The sequence below is a fragment of the Amblyomma maculatum genome, chromosome 5 (genome assembly GCF_055883805.1).
Source record: "Amblyomma maculatum isolate TAMU_Amacu chromosome 5, ASM5588380v1, whole genome shotgun sequence".
NCBI classification, from domain to species: domain Eukaryota; kingdom Metazoa; phylum Arthropoda; class Arachnida; order Ixodida; family Ixodidae; genus Amblyomma; species Amblyomma maculatum.
Window position 1 is genome coordinate 106,792,030 of NC_139348.1, and position 19,089 is coordinate 106,811,118.

Sequence of the window (19,089 nt, forward strand, 5' to 3'; positions counted from 1 at the left end):
GGCGCCTCAGTTTTCCCGTTAGGTGGCATTGAAAAACTATGTGCGTAAATCTGCATGGCGTTCTGTGGCTCTCCCTACCTACTCCAAGACACTGCGGGAGCTGTGCTATAAAGGCAGAACATGTCTGCCAGGAGCTGGCGATCCAGCCTGTGTCTGGTTTTGGAAGACTCGAAAAACGTTACTATATTGTAGCTCTTCATGCACAAAACTCAATTCAAATGCCCATATTAAGAATGCGACGGCAGAGTTTCTATAACGTAAACTGAAGCCCCATGTAGCAATGGTGGCGCATTCGACCTTTGCCTGATGCATCTTTATGTATAAGTAGACAAAATTCTGTAATGTAACCACACGTTAATTCAATTTCTGCATACCAATTAAGTGGGTGACTATCCCGCATCTTTGCAACCATTACACGTACACATTTGCGTTACAGGCACCTTGCTTTTCAGTTAAGCACTCCACTAAGCGGTCGCAGACAGCGTGCTTTTGCGTTGCAGACGATCGAAGTTGAATGTTTCTAGATGGGTTATCACAGCGCGATTTTTTTTTCGAGAACAAAGATAGGCACAAGCATTTAACATACCTGGAATTAAGGAGAGCGGCAGCCTCAACACTCCTCGATTCCTCCTCTAGCAGACGTCACGGGGCCCTGCTCCAGTTTAGGCCTAACAGAAGGCGCCTTCGCCCGTTCGACGAGTACACAAAAAAGCGAAGAAGACACCTTTCCTCCTCCTCTTCACTGTCCTCGCCCGTACGTCGAGCTGGTTGGAAATGCGAGACAGGCGTACGAAGCGGCCGCGTTGAATGAAGGGACGCGTCGGGTACCTTTCTGCCTGGAACACCCAGCCCTCTGCGACACCTCGATTTCAAAGTAGCCGCTCCGCTGTCCTCTTATTTCCGCGAAAACCTCTTTATGACACGCGCGAGGGGGAAGGTCGGAAGGAGAGGAGGTCGCCGATATAAAGTGTAACTGGGGGCGCTCGGCGTTACGGTCTTTCGAAAAGCACATCAGCTTTGTTCGAAGGCACCGTCAACCACGATGCTGCAGCTACGCGTCTCCGGCGTCTCCACAGACGTTGATCGTAACTCTTCGCTACCTACAGAGTTTCTCCCCTCACCGTATTGGTGATAGTCCCTTTCCTTCCCTCCCCAAGTCTTTCCACCATGCTCGAGCTTTGAGTATATGCACTTCGCCACGCGGGGAAGGCTTTCTTCATGCCTCCAGGCGTCTGCTCTCGTGCGCTTTTTTCTTTTTTTCTTTCCTGCTGTCCCACAATGCCGAGACGTGATCGCACCTCGTGCTGCTGCTAGTCGTAGATCAAGAGTCAGGTTTTCTTGCCACTCTTATTTCGCGACTGTAATTCACGCTCTCTTTTTCCGCCTTAAAGAAGCAAATATATAAAGTGAAAATAAGGACATAGATGTCGGGTGACGCCATCTGCTGCTTTGCCGCGCTGACTGAGCGTCGTCGTCTGCGAGCGAAGTCAGCACCGCAGCGTCGCACATGCAGCCTCAGAAAGTGCGCCGAAACGTACGCATTCAGCACGGACTCACCGTCTCTATACATTAAGCCTTGACCGTGGCTCGGGTACTAACTTCATGCACTGCTGCTCTACCAACTGCATAGCACCTACCTCAAGACGCACGTTCTTCTGGCGAGGCTGACGAGGACCCTCGAATATGTGTTGTTGTGTGCTAGGTCGGAAACCGGCTGCTTTTGCTGGTTAGCCTCCTCGCCTTTCCTGCTCCTTCTTCTCCTCCTTGAGCTTGTGGCAACGAGGTCTTGGAGCCATAAATTTTCGAAGTTTTTAAAGGTTCGTAAAATTCGTTTTTATTGTGATCAACGTGGTCGTGCACCTTTTCCGGCTCTACAAGACTTTTTCTGGACCACCATCGCTAAGGGAACACACTATGGAGCATCCTTCAAAAGCGTCCAAGGGACAGTGGTGAGCTGCGGAACTCTTTGTGACTGGGACGTACTACAGCGTACTGAACGTCAGTGGTGCATCCCTCCTTCGGGGATCTTTAAAAAATATAGATGGAGAGGGAAAGAATAACGTTACTGGGTAAAGAAAATTACGAATATTATTTCCTCTCTAGGAAGGCCACCCAATCCAGCAGCCCTCTGGAGACAGCTTCGGAACGGGTTTGGAGAACAGTGCGGAGATGAACTGTGAAGTGATAAGGATTCTATGTGGGAACTGTTTCAGTACGTGCAAACAGTTTCCATGAGGTTCTTTTCACCTCCAGCTTCGACGCCACGCCTTCATCGGCAGACTCGCCTCAATCTTCTGGACTATATGCGCCAAGAAATCATCGACTTTGTGGCAAACGCCGTTCACAGCGACACAAAAGTGTTTCACAGTTTATATTCATTGCTGTAAATTCCGTGCTTCCACATTAAGCATACAAGTAGTCGGTAAGGGCGCGTCTACGCCCGGTCTTCAACTATTGGTCAGCCAGCATCACGTGTGATGATCAGGTAGCTGGACACATTCGTTTGCCAGTCGAAACGAACTGGATAGATCCCCCTCTTTCTCTTCTCTCATGTTTGTTTATGACAATGGCTCATTATAGGCACGTTAGGAAACAGTGCACCCTAACTACGACGACAGCTGAACCCCCCCCCCCCCCCCCCAATCTTATGTAGATACCCATGGTCTTTGATGATTACGCGCTACACGTGCCGTCTGCTACTGTAAAAAATGCTGGGCCCTTGAAGGGTCCAAACTCGCTCGTTTAATAAAGTTTTTTCCTCCTCCTCCTCCTCCTCCTCCATCGATTTGGTTTTTTATACATGCATGTGCTTGATCAACGCAGCTTTTTCTTTCGCGACTTGCTATACGAGACACTCCAGCGACATGCAGAGCGCACTCGAGCGGCTTCTGTAGACCAGTCATGTCACGTGACGGTGACGTCACCAGCCACGTGAGCCAACCTGATCACTTGGTATGTTACGCCGACGCTCACGCCTGGAATGCGCACCAACAGTTCCGGTGTTCAGCTTAGTCGAGACAATATATAGGCACAAGAGAAGCAGACAGCACGTGCTACAGCCGTAAACCAGCTGTTATACTATTTTATACTATGAATTACACTATGTATATATATACTATCCCAGTTGTTATACTATCCTTGCGACCGCGTCGACTTTGGCGCCAAATGTGAAACCCTATTAGAAATACCTCAATTTTCTACGAATTGAAGGCGTCCGGGACGTCTGTTGCTACATTTAGCGGACTGTTCTTCGTGGCTCGGCCTTGCGCACAATCGTACTTGCGCTTGTTTCGTATTCCCTTTGGACCTTAATTCAGTACGCGCTGCGCCAGCTAGAGGAAAAATAATATAGTTCGGCGAAGTATAGCATTGCTTGCAGCTGGTCGAAAAGAGATGACGGAGCAATAGCTCGACGCCATAACAGTTTCACGAGCCTGCACATGTCTAGTCTCCAGAGTGCAGTCAAGTCGTAAATATCGCTGACTCGTTACGTCACTTGAAGTGTGTGTCAATGTGTGTCAAGTGTGCGACTTGGTGTTCATATGCCGACCACCTGCAAGGAGCCCACGTCTGAAGCGCACGAAGATCTCGAACGAAATAGGTTGTGTTCTCTCGCGCATCTGTCTATATTACAGTCTGGCCCGGATATATCAAACTCGCACATTCCGAATTACTTGCTATATGAAACGGACTGAGTATCCCCCCTAAAAGTACTTTCATGATATTGTTACGGATGATATCAAGGAAGAAGAAGCGGGCAGGAGCGCTCGCGCTAGGCCCGGCAAGATTCATTAAACGTCATATCTCACGGCCATCCAACATCTTCTCTCTGTTCTCTGTTCTCCTGTGTTCACCGGCTTGCCGCATCTCAACAACATATATGAGAATCACGTGAGATATTAAACTGTAGTTTCGCGGTGGCTTCATATGCGAAATGGCGAGCAGCGCCCCTGTGAATTGGGCTTCACATAACGACGCCCTTGTTCAGATGAAAGCCTATGCTAATCACCTGCGAAATCGTGAGGCTAATCGTCGGGGTCCAGAAAAGTGGTAGTGAAATTTTTAGATTGTTCATGTGCGACTCGACGTCATCACATCGGGCACCATTCAAGAACTGCCACCAAATTTGAAATGATCTCTTGACCCGCGTTGTGTCATGCATGGAATGACAGTGATTAAAATGCGACATGCAATGTCAGATAAAGACCACCGCACGTCTCAAATAATTTAACTCTAAAAGAAATGATTTCGATTAAACATAAATTTTAGGTTATGGTGGGATTTAACCCACAACCCCAGGGTTAACCACAAGCCGGACATGCTATTGTATACGAACTATAGGCCACTCAAAACCTGTTTGTACGGGTTGGGGACATGCGTGGTTTATACGTATGCCACGTTGTCAGTGAACACTACGGAATTCAGGGGGCAACAATAAATACAAATAAAAAAAATTACATTGCAATAAACATAAAATAAAGCAAACAAATTAATATCACGGCCAGACACTCGTGCTTTCGCCTTAACGGCACAATGTTTTTTTTTTTTTTTATTGCGAAAGCAATACTACTTGCACTTTCAAGCCTTCAGCATAGCGAGGCGGTGCATACCATTGACATTTAGCTTGTTGTTGTTATGAACTTTATGTGACATTTAGCTTCACCCCTGGTGTGACGTCATGCCATCTGCCGCAAAAACCAGAGGCCCAACGTGCTCCATCAGCCATGCGAGGCGGTGCACACCAACGCGGCCTAACTCCCGCTCCTTCCGCGAGGATCGCTACAGACGGAGTGACGTCATGCCATCTGCCGCAAAAACCAGGGGCCCAACTCGCGCCTTCAGCCATGCGAGGCGGTGCACACCAACGAAGGCCTAACTTCCTCTCCTTCCGCGGGGAGCGCTACAGACGGAGTGATGTCATACAGTTGGATAAATCGGGCCCTGGCTCACGCCGTCAGCCATACGAGTCAGAATCAGCCTGCTAGGACCCTGGCATTCAAGTTACCCCTATAGGCCACTAAGGTGCGTTCATAAGGCTCGGTTAAAGCGGGGCTTTATATGTGGGCTGAGGAAGAAGAAAAAGAGAAGAACGTTCGGTCCCCCGCAGCTGATGCTTTCGCTCAATATTTGGTTCAGCAGCATTGAACTCTTGTCATTTTGTTTTGTTACAATCCCTTTTCGGGCACGGGTACGTGTCGGCTGCGTAGTCTAGGGCACCTGTTTGCAAAGCAAACGCTGTGAAACCATGTGACGAGGAGAGAGAGAGAGAGATAGAGAGAGAGGGGGAGTGCGTGCTCGAAGGTGGCTTTCGATCAGTTATGCCCATTTTCGACTCCACACCTCTGTCATGCAGCGAAGCCGACGTAACCAACAACGGCAGGCCGAGTTTAGAAAGTACGTGAGCGTTCATTTTATTTACAGTATAAAACATCCCGCAGTAGATGATTTTAATCTGCCTTTGGTATAAATTGTAGAGCAGAAATTATAAACACTTTCTGCTCTACAATTTATAAAAAGGCAGGTTAAAATCATCTACTGCGGGATATTTTATAGTCTCTTCCGTTTTCAATGCGCTTGATCCGAGAGCATCAAGTTTGCGTATTCTTTCTAAGAATAAGGCTTTCTGTTGGTCGTGAAGCTACGTCAGCACCGCTTCCTCAATCGCCAAGATCTGCGGTAAATCGGCGGCTTTGCAAAGCACTGAAGAGCCCAAAACAGGAGAGGCGGAGGGAGAGAGATCTGCACATTTAGGGAGGGTGTTGAATAACTTCATTGGCCAAGACACTAGTTTCGACTGCGTTGCGACTCGTGTGCGGATGTGCGTTGTATAATGATACAAAGTACCGTCACTGCACCACACCATCGGCCACGCATGCGTACAGAGACAGCCGTCGTAAACTTGCCCGCCCTTTATTCACGTACTGCACCTGCCCGATCTACTCACAGAAAAAGGAGGCCCGATGAAAGCTCAGCACAGCCCATGCACGCGGAAGACAGATTTGAAGCCATCGCCCATAATCTAGAAGACATGCAGGTTCGCAGAGCGCATCACTGCTCAGGTCACTGGAAAGTTCCGGATTATGATAGGAGCTGCATTACTCGTCTAAAGGGTAGTGTCATAGCATCACGACCGAGGTAGAGGAGCGCTTATTTCACCTTATTCCTTGGCTCCCAATAGCCTCTCCTCCTTTAAACACCCCCTTCCCCCACCCGTCCTATGCCTCGCCACCACGACTCCCCCAACGGGTCATAATTCTTTACAGATTATTCGATGTCATTGCCGGGGCTTTCGGCGAAAGTGTAGCCCTCTGCAGCAAATTATCGTCAATTCGTCATTCTCACCAGACATTATCGCCAGTAATTGCAGGAAACAGACAGGATACGCTTTTTATCACCTCGGACTCGACTGATCTTCCTCGGATGGTAAGATACATCGGTAACTCGTTGCATTAAGCAGAGCGCGAAATTAGCTTCCCATTCGCTAACACGTATACCCTGATCGAATTATACCCTCACACCTAAATAATTCGCCCTGCTCGTTCTTAATTTCTACATTTTCTCACGAGAGTTAAGTTACCTACCTCCCTTTCTATTTCTCAAATCCGCAACCCAATTGACCAGATCAAATCCCTTACTTACTGCAGTAGTCCTTAGTTACATTCACGTGGACTGGGGCTATCGGCCCGCCAACCACGGAGGCGCAGTATTATACAACGAAACGCCGTGCTCCACCTGGCCATCTTTATTGATTTTAGCCTGCATGCGCGGGTTGGAAGCAGTGTTACTACCTTTACCAGCTGATTCCTCACACTGGGTAGAAAATTGGACCGCTTGCAGTGGGAAAGAACGCTAAACACACTTTAGGCAGCACCCCGCCGGGGTGGCGCAGTGGTTACGGCGCTCGACTACTGTTCCCAAGGATGCGGGATCGAATCCCGGCCTCGGCGGCCGCTTTTCGATGGAGGTGAAAAGCAAGACGTCCGTGTGCTGTGCGATGTCAGTGCACGTTAAAGAACCCCAGGTGGTTGAAATTTCCGGAGTCCTCCACTACGGCGTCTTTCATAGCCTAAGTTGCTTTGGGACGTTAAACCCAACAAACAAACAACAAACTTTAGGCAGCGAACACCAGTTAATTCCCATAACACTAACTATGTTCAAATTTACCGTTGTGCACGCTAATGAGCCTGCTCCGCGCATTTAGGCAATCATAGACAACGCAGGTCTCTTTCGATGTTGACCCCTGAACTGCCCAGCCACCGAACATTCACCAACATACGCAAACGGTAGACACTACCCCCCGAACCCCCGTTATCGACGGTAAGTCTATACCCTCCCCCTCCTTCAAGCTCTGTACAACATAGCGCAAAGGGAAAAATCTCAGAAGCAGAATACGAAGCTAGAACTCAAACCTGCCCAGCTTAATTCTGGAATAAAGCATCATAGTGCCCCTATTTGCGAAGCTAACATGGCGAGCAGGTTTGTGACGGCCTCCACGGCAATATCTCCATAACCCGCGCATAGCACCTGTTACGTCACGAGCTAGAATTGATTCCCGTAATGGCAGTGCTTCTCGCGAAGCACTGCCTTCCTGCAAACAGATCGGTTTAGCGTACACTCTTATACACTCGGCGAGCTAGGACCCCTTCAATGCGCGGTGCTCTCTCTTGCTTTCTCCCCATAGCTCACAAACTCGCTCTCCCTATAAGCTGATGGTATATTATGACATATACCACTCATGGCTCCAAGGAGAAACTGAGGAAACTTCAATTAACAGCCGATGCATCCATCTTCCTCCCGCATCCTCTATCAGGTTCGAAATCTGTCCTTCTAAATCCGCACTTCTCCTAATTAAATTAAAATTCACCGCTAAGTAGAGCATCCAAATCGTTTAACAAGAATCCCAAATCTATATCCTGCCGCTATCACCATCCGCATCCTTGGCTTCTATACCTGCAGGATTTCGGACGCAATAGCCATACTTTTGAAACACTCAAGGCTTTCTATCCCTGTCGCAGTTTTTACGCTGCATATCCTCTCTGCAGGTGGGTTTAGACAAAATGGACAACATGAAGTAGTGGACGCTTTTACGCTTAGCTGCATCCTATACGCCGCACTTATCTGGAGCTGAACCGTATACAGAAGCCAAGCGCTTGAACGCCATGATCCGCCTTGGAAACACAACCGACAGCTAAAGTCCTGCATGCATAACACCCTGAATTAACTATTTGACGAGCACCATCAGACGCAATATAGATTTATCGCGGTCGCCACTGGCTGCCATATCCACATAGAAACTTACCTTCTACTCAGTCAACCCTTACTGTAATCCTTCGACACATCCAATACCAGAATCATCTTAGAACACCCTCCTCGAAAAGTCCATCGTCGGACTCGCATCTCTCGCGGCATATTGCATCGCGCGAATGCCCTATAGTATTTAGTATTACGGACAAGCCCAAGACGACATTTGAGTAGACTGCGGATTTACAACGCATTAAGTACAGCAACCTATACGCCCCAACGGACCGCCTTCCCTTGCGATTTACGCCTACGGAGGCAGCTGAGAAGACCGCTATCGCCCCAGCCCTTGCAAATTCAGATGCTCAGTACATCCTTATACCGATTCAAAACGGCTGCGTACTACTTTCACAGAGTTAGGATTTACTTGCTGCCATTTGTTGCTCAACCCCCCACAGCCGTGCAAGAAAAAACTACCAGGCAAGGGACTGTCGGCTCATTCTTGGCACCCCGGTAACGAGGCTGGTGGTAAATTTGCCCTGGGTTTGATTTTATGGGGCTCAGGACAACCTCTATCCGGCCTTCTCGAATGAGCGGGTGTACATCTTTGCGGATCTCTCGCAAATGTCCTGTTCGGACCGTCGGACTTATCCCCCCCCCCCCCTCTACTTTTTCCTTGCTCACTCCCAAAGCGTCCACTGAAGACATCTGGCCTGATATTTTTGGGAAACAGGGCGAAACAACGTCGGACAAGAACAAGAAAGACCCGGGACGACGCGATTCTTGTGCGACATTGTTTGCGCTATTTTACAAATAAGCATATTTAATAACCAGGCCAAATGAACGTTGTGATCTTTTTCATCCCCTCTGGTGCTGTCTTACTATCGTAGCAGCCTCTCTGCGTGATCCCTATGCGCCACATCCTTTTCGAATGCTCTGCTGGTTCTCCTCCGGAGCGACGGCCCGCCATCTGAAGTTTGGAGGACTGGGAGGTCCTCCATTCGTTTCCTGACCAAACGTCGCATCTTGAAGCGGTGACTCGGCCCGCCGACGTCATGAACCGATCGCTTCGACGTGCCTTGGGAACGTGTGATGGTCTAGGGGCACCAGGTAGCCCAAACTCTCAATGAAGTTTTCTTCATCTGATCGATACACTTACCGCATCCTTTCAAGGATGCCAGAAAAACTGGCCACCCTGTATACACAGTGCCTGGTGTCATCGATAGTCCCGGAACCATGGAAGAATGAAAATATTATCCTCATTCATAAGAAAGAGGACGCTAAGGGCCTTAAAAATTACAGACCAATCAGCTTACTGTCTGTTACTCGCCAAGTATAATCGCTAATAGAATCAGGACAACCTTAGACTTCAATCAAGTAAAGGATCAGGCAGGTTTTCGGAAACGGTACTCTACTATCGATCATATCCGTACAATCAACCAGGTGATAGAAAAATGCTCGGAATATAACCAGCCCTTATACATAGCACTAATTGATTACGAAAAAGCATTTGAGTAGAAACATCGGCGGTGATGCAGGCATTGCGAAATCAGGGGGTAGACGAGCCGTACGTGAAAGTGCTGGAAGATATATATAGCGGCTGCACAGCAACCATAAGTGGAATATCGGTGACACTATAAGTAGCACATCTGGTTTGAATAAAGTCAAGGATGTTGGAGGGAGGAGGAAAAAAACTTGATTGCGTCTAAGAATTCGAAACACGCAGACTCTCTGGGTCTCCGCCGTGACCCCACTCGAGGCTAATTACGTTCATGTCGTGTTGGTCGATAATGTATGCGGCCCGGCTGACGGCAGTCATCTGTCTGGTACGTCGGGTCCTCTGACCGCAGTGAGATCTCTGTCTTCCCAGGCTATTGTTGAACGACCTTGCGGGTTTGGCAACGAGGTGACAGGAGGAGAATGTGTAACAAATATTTAAGAAAATCTGGAATGAAAATGGGGTTTAGGATAGGAACTTGGGACGACTACGAAATATTAGCAAGGCTGAAATCACTTAACAGAAATATCTGCTCAGTATAGATGGCGCGTTGGTAATATACCAGAGTTTCAAGGCGCCCGGAAGCAATGCCGGAAAAGGGGCGGTAGCTATACACCAAAAAGTAAATTCATTACGCCCAAGTTCAGCGCAAGTGCACATAGATTCAGAGATGGTTGAAAATGAAGAGGGTAGGAAGGAATTGATTTAGCTATTTCGATCTGCACACCCCCGCCTACACGCGTTGTCCGATCATATAAACCGTGAAAAGCAATGATTGGTGAAATACTCCACTACTATAAACGTTAGGGTGCGAACAGGTCTTGATTTATGCGACGATATGTGCATCACTTGTATGGATAGCGGAGGTATGGGTCATGTTTATTAATGCACCACAAATATCAACCATAACATAAGTAGTACAACGAATACGACTCCGAGGATTGCCCCGCACGACTGCTGGCTCCCGTGGCCTTACGGGAGAACTCATGGAGTAAATCCACGCAAATTTCAAGGAGTTACACATAGCTCCTAGCCCACACAGACACTTTCGTATGACCTTGTTAAAATGGAAGTTTAATCTCGGGTGGCCTTTGTCATAATTGCGGTAGGACCCTCAGGGTGTTGTGACCATGCTAATCGGTGCAGCGATGCAGCGAATTATGCCCCGGCACATTAAATGACCCAAAAATGAGAAATAATCGGTGATTTCTTTACAGAGGCGGTGATATAATCACGAAGCATGCCTAATAAAACCAATTTTCGCGCGTATAAGTGCCGCCTGAATCTCATTTATCGTCTGCGAATTCTTTTTTTTTTTTTTTCTCTCAAACCAGCCTCCAAAAACTCTAATCTATACACGTACTTCTGCACTAAACTGACACTTCACTGTGTTCCTCTCTTACAGCATCCGGGTCTGAACGCCCCTACCAAGTTAGGAAAATGAATGCCATTCACAGTGACTCCGAACGCACCGGAATGCCAGCGCACTGATATATGTCGCACGTCCTCGACCCTTGCATAAACATTTCCCCAAGTACGTGCACTGCTTTAATCTTCGCTGGCACGCTGCTTGTGCAGAGCAGACGATAACGGAATGGTTGCCACCGGATAAAGAGAGCAGCCGCCTTTCGGCAGAACTGCGGTGCTCATCCTCTCCCCTGTGGTACCTACCGCAGCCTCCATCCGCATTGGTGCGTCATCGTCGATTGTTTGCAGAGAGCGCGGGCGCGGTCACCGCTGTGGCGGCTGCCCCGACGACCTCCTTATAAGGAAACGTCGTTCGAAACCCGCTGACGACACGGCAAGGTTAACCGCCGCGCGTGTATTCGTTTGGAGTGGCGCCAACAGTTATGACGGGAAAACGCATGCAAGCGTGGAGCTCCTTGTCTGAGATAGCCAGGAAAACAGCAATATATACCTTGTTACGAGGAACGATTGATTACTCGAGAGGCGTACAGTCACTGAAAAAAGTTTGCGGGATGCGGATTCTCGGGAAAAAATTGCCCTTCTGCCTTGTATCGCTGAGGAAATTAGCTGATATTCTTCGAGACGATAGAGCAGGTACAGCTAGAAGCAAAATGAAAGGGAACATGGGAGCGCGTGGCCTCTACGCTTTCAAATGCGCTGTCACAGACAGGTGACAATAATCAGTGGTAAAGACGCATCCAAAGTAATCTTGGTTGTCTGCTCTTTCCGAGCGTATCCTTGGTGCCACCGATTATTGTCTTATGTTGGTGGCAGCGCTTTAGAAAGCGCGGAGGCCACGCGCTCCCGCGTTCCCTTTCATTTTGCTTCTAGCTGTACTTTCCAGCGTGCTTCAATTCTTTCCATTGAACGGCTTCGAACGAAATGGAAAGAAACCTTTATTTTTAAAGTGCAAGTAATAACGCATTAAATATTATGACCAATAATGGTGGTAATTAGCAAGCTCCGCAATACGAAGTGCATTGAGTATAATAATAAGCACGAACTTGTAATACAATCACTCAAACCAAGGAGAAATATTTCCGCCCGCTAAATCGCATCCCGCAAACTTCTGGCTACCGTGCACTTTAGAACACGTCTCCACACATTTGTTGGTATTTCTATAGTTACATACGTTGCAACGAGTATGTGATCGCCGGAAAAATTATGCATGGATGCAATAAATAAAAAAGATCCATCGGCACACCTGCATGAATAATGAAATAAATTTGAACGTCCTAATGTCGGGTGCGCGGAAATTTGTAATTTGGCGAGAAATTTTAAACAGTGTGCCCCGGATACAGCAAACCGTAGAAGTACGCAAGACGAGTAATTACATTAATAAAACGAATTAATAAAAAGCTTAGGTAAGAAATCAGTCTTGCTCTCCAGAGTCATTCTTGAAAAACTTATGTTTGCAGGTGGGCGGGCTTACTTGAGGGAGGTTCAAATTTAGCGAGCGCATATGTGGGTTAAGCTCCTATATATATATGGAGAGGTTCACTTGTAATGGTAAATAATTTGATCTGTGCGGCTGAGGCTGTTATCGGCGATAGCAAACTGGCTGTAAATTATTTCCTGATACAATGTAAGCTAAGTTTGTAAAGATATTACATAAAAAATGAAAATTTTGCACTGCTTTCTTCTAGCTGTCATTCGATTCTGCGGGCCGTGTTTGCCTATGGTTACATCAGACTCCAACAGCCTATGCAACGGAGCATTAATTATAAGCCTATGGAAAAAGAAGCTATGGGATTTAAATCTTCCATCTCTCTATTTTCGTTACCGCCCGGCGGTAAAGTGAAAGGAGTGATCAGATTAACCGCGGCATTTTAACGCGAAAGTGTTCAAAACCACGCTCCCTGCGGAAAAATGCGACGTCGACGCATTGTGAGCACGAAATCAAGTGATATATGGCTCGACGCTAGTTGACAGTCGGTTAATGCGTAGTCACGAGACCGCCGCATGATATGGTCGATTTGGCAGGAACTATACCAATACGAGCGTCGCCTTTTCTGACGGTAGTGAGATGTGAATCGAACCATGCTGGGATCCTTGCATCCCGATCGAGTGAGACACGTCACTCCGATGAGTGCACGTTCGCAGGGCTGGATTAAAGGGGCTTCATATTTATGCCAGCTGTTCTTATAATGTGATAGTTTACGACTGTGTGCATGATGGTATGCCTTAGTTGAACAGAGGCGCAAACCAAAAGATTCGTTATTAAGCTAGTAGCGTAAGTGCCTGTACGCGAACGATCCTCAGACGGGAGCCATTTTTAACGCTGTCCCCGCACTACCCGTAAAGAGGCCCTTAGTTTTCATAGCTTTTATTCATAGCGGTAGTTTAATTGAAAGGCTATCGCTACATCGTTAATTTTCGGGTTGCTTTTTTCGGCGTTGAGCAGTATTTTGGAATATTTTTACTTCATGCTTAATTATAATTTAACGACTTCAATAAGTTTTTTATATATATATCCTGAGCATGTGCTTTGAGGTTTTTCCGTGCTTTGGGTCATGAGTTGTTCGTCGTCTTTGCATCGTCTGCACATTATCTCGTAATTTTATTAGAATTTGATTGCTATTCCGCTGACTACTTTTATATATACGTGACATTAAACCAAATCGACTTGGCAGCCTCAATAATAGATTGAGATCGGCATATTTTGATGACAAAACTATATATACCCGTACTCAAGAGAAATTAGCACACGCACGCACACGCATGTCACTGATCGACACACACACACACACACACACACACACACACACACACACACACACACACACACACACACACACACACACACACACACACACACACACACACACACACACACACACACACACACACACACACACACACACACACACACACACACACACACACACACACACACACACACACACACACGTACGCACACACGCGCGGGCGCGCGAGCGCACGCACGCACGCATGCATATACTCTTTCCTCATTTGTATTCTGATCAAGCAACGCAGGGTAGCTTTATGCGGAAAACCCTAGCAAATGCTGGTAACAACTTGCTACTTAACTTTAAGACGTGAAATGTTAAAAATTGCAGCTTCTGCAATCAAGGAACAACGTCAGTACACGCCCTTTGTTTTCTTCTTTCGCAGCATATTTCGGAGAAATGGTGATAATTTTGTACTGGTGCTGTCACCTCGTGGTGGTCTTGAAAACCATCAACCCATGTTAATGAATTTTGTCTCCGGTCATTGACTGAAATAATTTTTATTTATGCTTCTGTGCGACATAATTAGAGTTGTATTGTTATTATTTGCAAACAGCTGTATTTTTTTATACTCGCAGTGCCCAGCTGATGGCGATGCGTTTGTTAGTCTCTCTTTTCTTCCAAAGATGGCGCAGCCTAAACAAACGGATGCACCGGTCGTCTGTAGCCGTAGCAGACGACACATTCCGCAAACGACGCCACTATCATTCTTGCTCTGTTAAACGAAAAGAACCACAAAGAAAGCCACGTATGCAGGTCGATTCCTCTTAACTGGGTGTCTCAGAGACGGCTAATCAGAACTTGCGCTCCAATCGATCACTCTGTCTGGAAAACGTATACATCCAGAAATACTGGACAATCGCATTTTTTTTTTTTCCGAAATAAGTTGTTTGTTAACGCGATTTTTTCGATATCGTAGGATATAGCACCATGCCATTCAATATCCGCAGACCACCCATCTGGATACTTACAGTACCCGAGCCGCTATGGGACGTTAAACATCATAAACCATGAACCATACTTGTAGATTTCTGCTATTTATTTCCAAAAACGCACCCCACTGTTGATTTTTTTTTTTTATGACACTCGTAACTATGCTCTCTGCGATAGCGGAACAAACGTCGTATGAACGCAGCACAAAAAAATTACTAGATGCTTAACCCGATTACTTAAATGGCAGCGTGCCAAGAAGTACTGGTTTGGCTCATGGGTTAGGTCAAGGATAAAGGTTAAATCAACGTTCAAGTTAAAGAACTGCCCGAGCCGCCAGCTCATCCCAACTCGAGCATGCCATCTGCTCTTGTGACGTCACGTAAAAATTCTAGGAGGCACTTAGGGCGAATAAACTGCGATCAGGCGAAAGCCTTTATAGCGCGGTGGTCGTAGCCCTCCACTACGGCACCTCTTTTTCTGTTTCTTCTTTCCTTTTCCTTACGACTTGGTGCAGGTGTCTGCGGAGAATTGTGACAGATACTGCGCCTTTTCTATCCTGTACACCATTTCGAAACGCCGCTGATGCCTGCTGTACTTCTTCGGTATGCTGTGTGGTACGGCGTTCGAGGAAGCGCCAATGAAAGGCGCTGCACGGACGCCTGGATCGGACGCCCGGCGAGGTCAGCTTTATATAAGCGGCGTTTGATTAAAACTTTATTTTCCACCTATTGAGGAGGCCTCCTACTCCCCGCTCCTGGCACGCAGGCCCGAGGAACGGGGACTCAGACGCCAGGCAGACGGCTCTTTGCTGGTCAGCGTATCAGCGTGAATCGCCTGGTGACGTCATGCCATGTCTGGTCATGCTGTCACAGTCTCGCGGTATCCCGTGGAATCTTGTGGACACACGCGCGGACGGAGACGCTGGCGAGTCATGAGATTTCCCCTTGATACGCCGATCAATCATTGCCATGCCTTTTTACCTGTCAACTACCGCTTACCAAATGCATGCTCGTGACTTTTTGAGTGGTTTGTGGTTTGTGGGGTTTAACGTCCCAAAGCGACTCAGGCTATGAGAGACGCCGTAGTGGAGGGGTCCGGAAATTTCGACCACCTGGGATTCTTTAATGTGCACTGACATCGCACAGCACACGGGCGCCTTGCTTTTCGCCTCCATCGAAAAACGGCCGCCGAGGCCGGGATTCGATCCCGCACCCTTGGGAACAGTAGTCAAGCGCCGTAACCACTGCGCCACTCCGGCTGAGACTGCGAGCTTCAAAAGGGGGGCACGTTCTAGGGCCTCATGGTTGATATGGCAACGACTAATGACGTCTTTTGACATGAATGACGTCACGAAACGGCTTAGCCACTCATAGCGACGATAAGCACATTTTCGATTCTCGGTTTCAGTGATCCTAGGAATACAATCTGCCCACTAAAACATGATATTGTCTCGCATCAAAAGATAAGGCCACTCTCATCAACGTGGCCGCAACAGTATCATGCAATACTCCGCATACTTGGCTCGGAATTAGGAGTTGTGTCCAAAAAAGTGTACGGATACATTATAGAGACATTTCGAGCAAGGGAATTGTCCTAATTAACTGATCCACATATTCCTTTGTTGTTTCTGCTGGTAAAGCTCTACACTCAGGAATAGCTGATTTATAGCTTTCTGATGCAATGTACAGGGCTTTAATTGTGAGCAACGTACAAGTTACAATGTTTATCGAAATGAATCCAGCAGTTATGGAGCGCATAAATTAATTACTACGAAATGAGGTCCCAAAGTGGAAACAGGCGGCCCTCATGTTAAGTGTTATAAAGGAGTGAGAGATAAATAATTTACAGACGGCAAAAGTATGGCACAAATTAATGGTTTTGTTTTGTTTATGGGGTTTAACGTTCCAAAGCGACTCAAGGCTATGAGAGACGCCGTAGTGAAGGGCTCCGGAACTTTCAACAACTTGGGGTTCTATAACGTGCACTGCAGTCACACAGCCCATGCGCGCCTTGCTTTTCACCTTCATCGAAAAGTGACCGCCGCGGCCAGGACGTGAAGGAGAGAGGCCTATCATACTCACCGTCTTAATCTCAACTCTTCCTTTACCGACCCAAATTCGCACATATTGATAGCCCACCTATCACTCTGACACTCGGAACACAACCGATTCCCGTAGTAACTCAAATCAGAGTACTAGGAATGACTCTCTACTCCCATGGAGCACATGGAGATGTAATCAAACCAGTCCAGACTCATGCTCATCGAACTATTCGACTCATCCGTCGTGTAGCACCTCGGAAAACAGGTCTTCGTGAAAGAAATACACTTCGCCTCACACAAGCGTATACGCTACCAGCAGAGTCGCATACGCTCTTCCATACTTACCCCTCACTAGCAAGGAACGTGATCGAGTGAACACTTTACTCCGCAATTCTACAAAAACAGCCCTGCGCCTTTCTCCCAGCACCTCAACACTCCGCTTACTCAAACTTGGGGCCTATAATACGTATGAGGAACTCCGTGAAGCCACGCTGACAGCCCAGACGCCTTTCGCGTACATCAGCAGGTCGCGCACTGCTCTCTGCTCTACACATATCCCAAATGGGACTCCCATCTAAAGGCACCCCATTACCTCCTGCAATTCGTTCCAAAATTTTGGTACCCCCCCCCCCCCCCCCCCCCCTTTCTCAAATACATGAACCCAGAACGGGATAGGAAACGTAGAACAGCCAGGGCGCAAGCCTTACAGAGACAATATGGAGACCCCTGTGTAGCATAAGTAGATGCAGCCACTCGTGCAAACACTCATTGTAAGGTACTAACAGTTACTAACAATTATGCAAAACTTCTCTCTTCTTGCTCAATTCTCACCGATTCTACAACAGAGGCTGAGGAGGCAGCCATTGCGCTAGCCATGACATCCACACCCACTGCGAAAATAATTTCGGATTCCAAAACAGCTATCCTGAACTTTGCCAATGGTTTAATGTAATCCAACACCCACCGCCTTTTGCGATTTTGGCAACCCCGACAATATGTCACCCTTATTTGGACACCCGCGCATGCGGGCCTTCCCGGTAATGAGGAGGCTCACTCCCTGGCCCGAGGTCTCACTTTCCAGGCTGGGGAGGAACAGTCTTCCTCAGATGCCGGGGAGAGCCTGCTGTCCTTTCGTGACATCCTTACCTACCCCCGCGAAAATAGGAGGACTTACGCACCCCCTGTCCCGAATCTTACAATAACACAAGCTGCCCATTGGCGCAAAAACGCGCACAGCCCCATACCCCATCCTTCTCCACGCCCGCTTTCCTGACCAGTTTTCTTCTTCCTGCAAGCTCTGTGGCAAACCTGGCGACTTTCTACACACATTACTCACCTGCCCCTCATTCCCTCATCCTCCTTCACCAGAGGTGGCCCTAGATTACTGGGAGAAACTACTCACCAGTACGTCCTATAAGGACCAGCGCAAGATCATTACATGCGCTCTCGCTCGGATAGCCCTCCAAGGGCTTTTTTTTTGCTTTGTAAGAGTGCCCTCCGTACATGGAGGGGGCTCTCAAATGTCATGTAGGGGGCTACGCCCTCACCCTCTGTAATATTGGCAGTAAATGTTTCAACCACCACCACCGATCCCGCACCCTTGGATACAGTTTTCGAGCGTCTTGACCACTGCACCCCCATGGCGGGACTGCCACAAATTAATAAATGCAACAAAAATCTGATGATGTTCACCATGAACACTTCCTATGTGTTTACAGAAATAAATCAGTTGAACAGCACAGTATGGCGATCGTTCTGGAATAAATCATGCAGTCTTCTCGAATACTTCGGAAGCATGGAGGCCTCCTATAGCAGTAGGCAGAATTGGGCAATATGAGACCCTGACAGCACGCTAGCTGCGTGCGTTAACTTTGGCTGAGCTAGAACGTAAAACGATATGCAGCGTAGTTTACGATGGTAGAGCTTCTAATATATCCGAACCCATATATCACAGGGATCACGTGATTTTGCCTACGGCGTTCGCTCTCTCTCTGTGAGGGGTGCTGAGAGAAGCCACCCGACCGCGTCTGACAAAAATCTTGGCGTCACACCAACTAGTTAGAGCTTCCTTTCGCATAGCTGTTCCTAAGAGAGCACGTTGTTCGTTCGTTGGCGCACATATTTGATTTTGTCGCTTTCTGAGCGATTGCTTGCCTTTTGCA

At 47.6% G+C, this 19,089-nt stretch overlaps 1 protein-coding gene across 1 annotated transcript in view; it reads right to left on the reverse strand.

Moving 5' to 3' along the window:
* Nucleotides 1-1,020, reverse strand: part of LOC146189148 (uncharacterized) — a 36,541-nt gene extending 35,521 nt beyond the window's left edge. The window contains exon 1 of the mRNA XM_084605188.1: nt 587-1,020. The gene's annotated coding sequence lies outside the window, so the exon portion shown is untranslated. The remainder of the gene's footprint in view (nt 1-586) is intronic.
* Nucleotides 1,021-19,089: the final 18,069 nt, after the last annotated feature.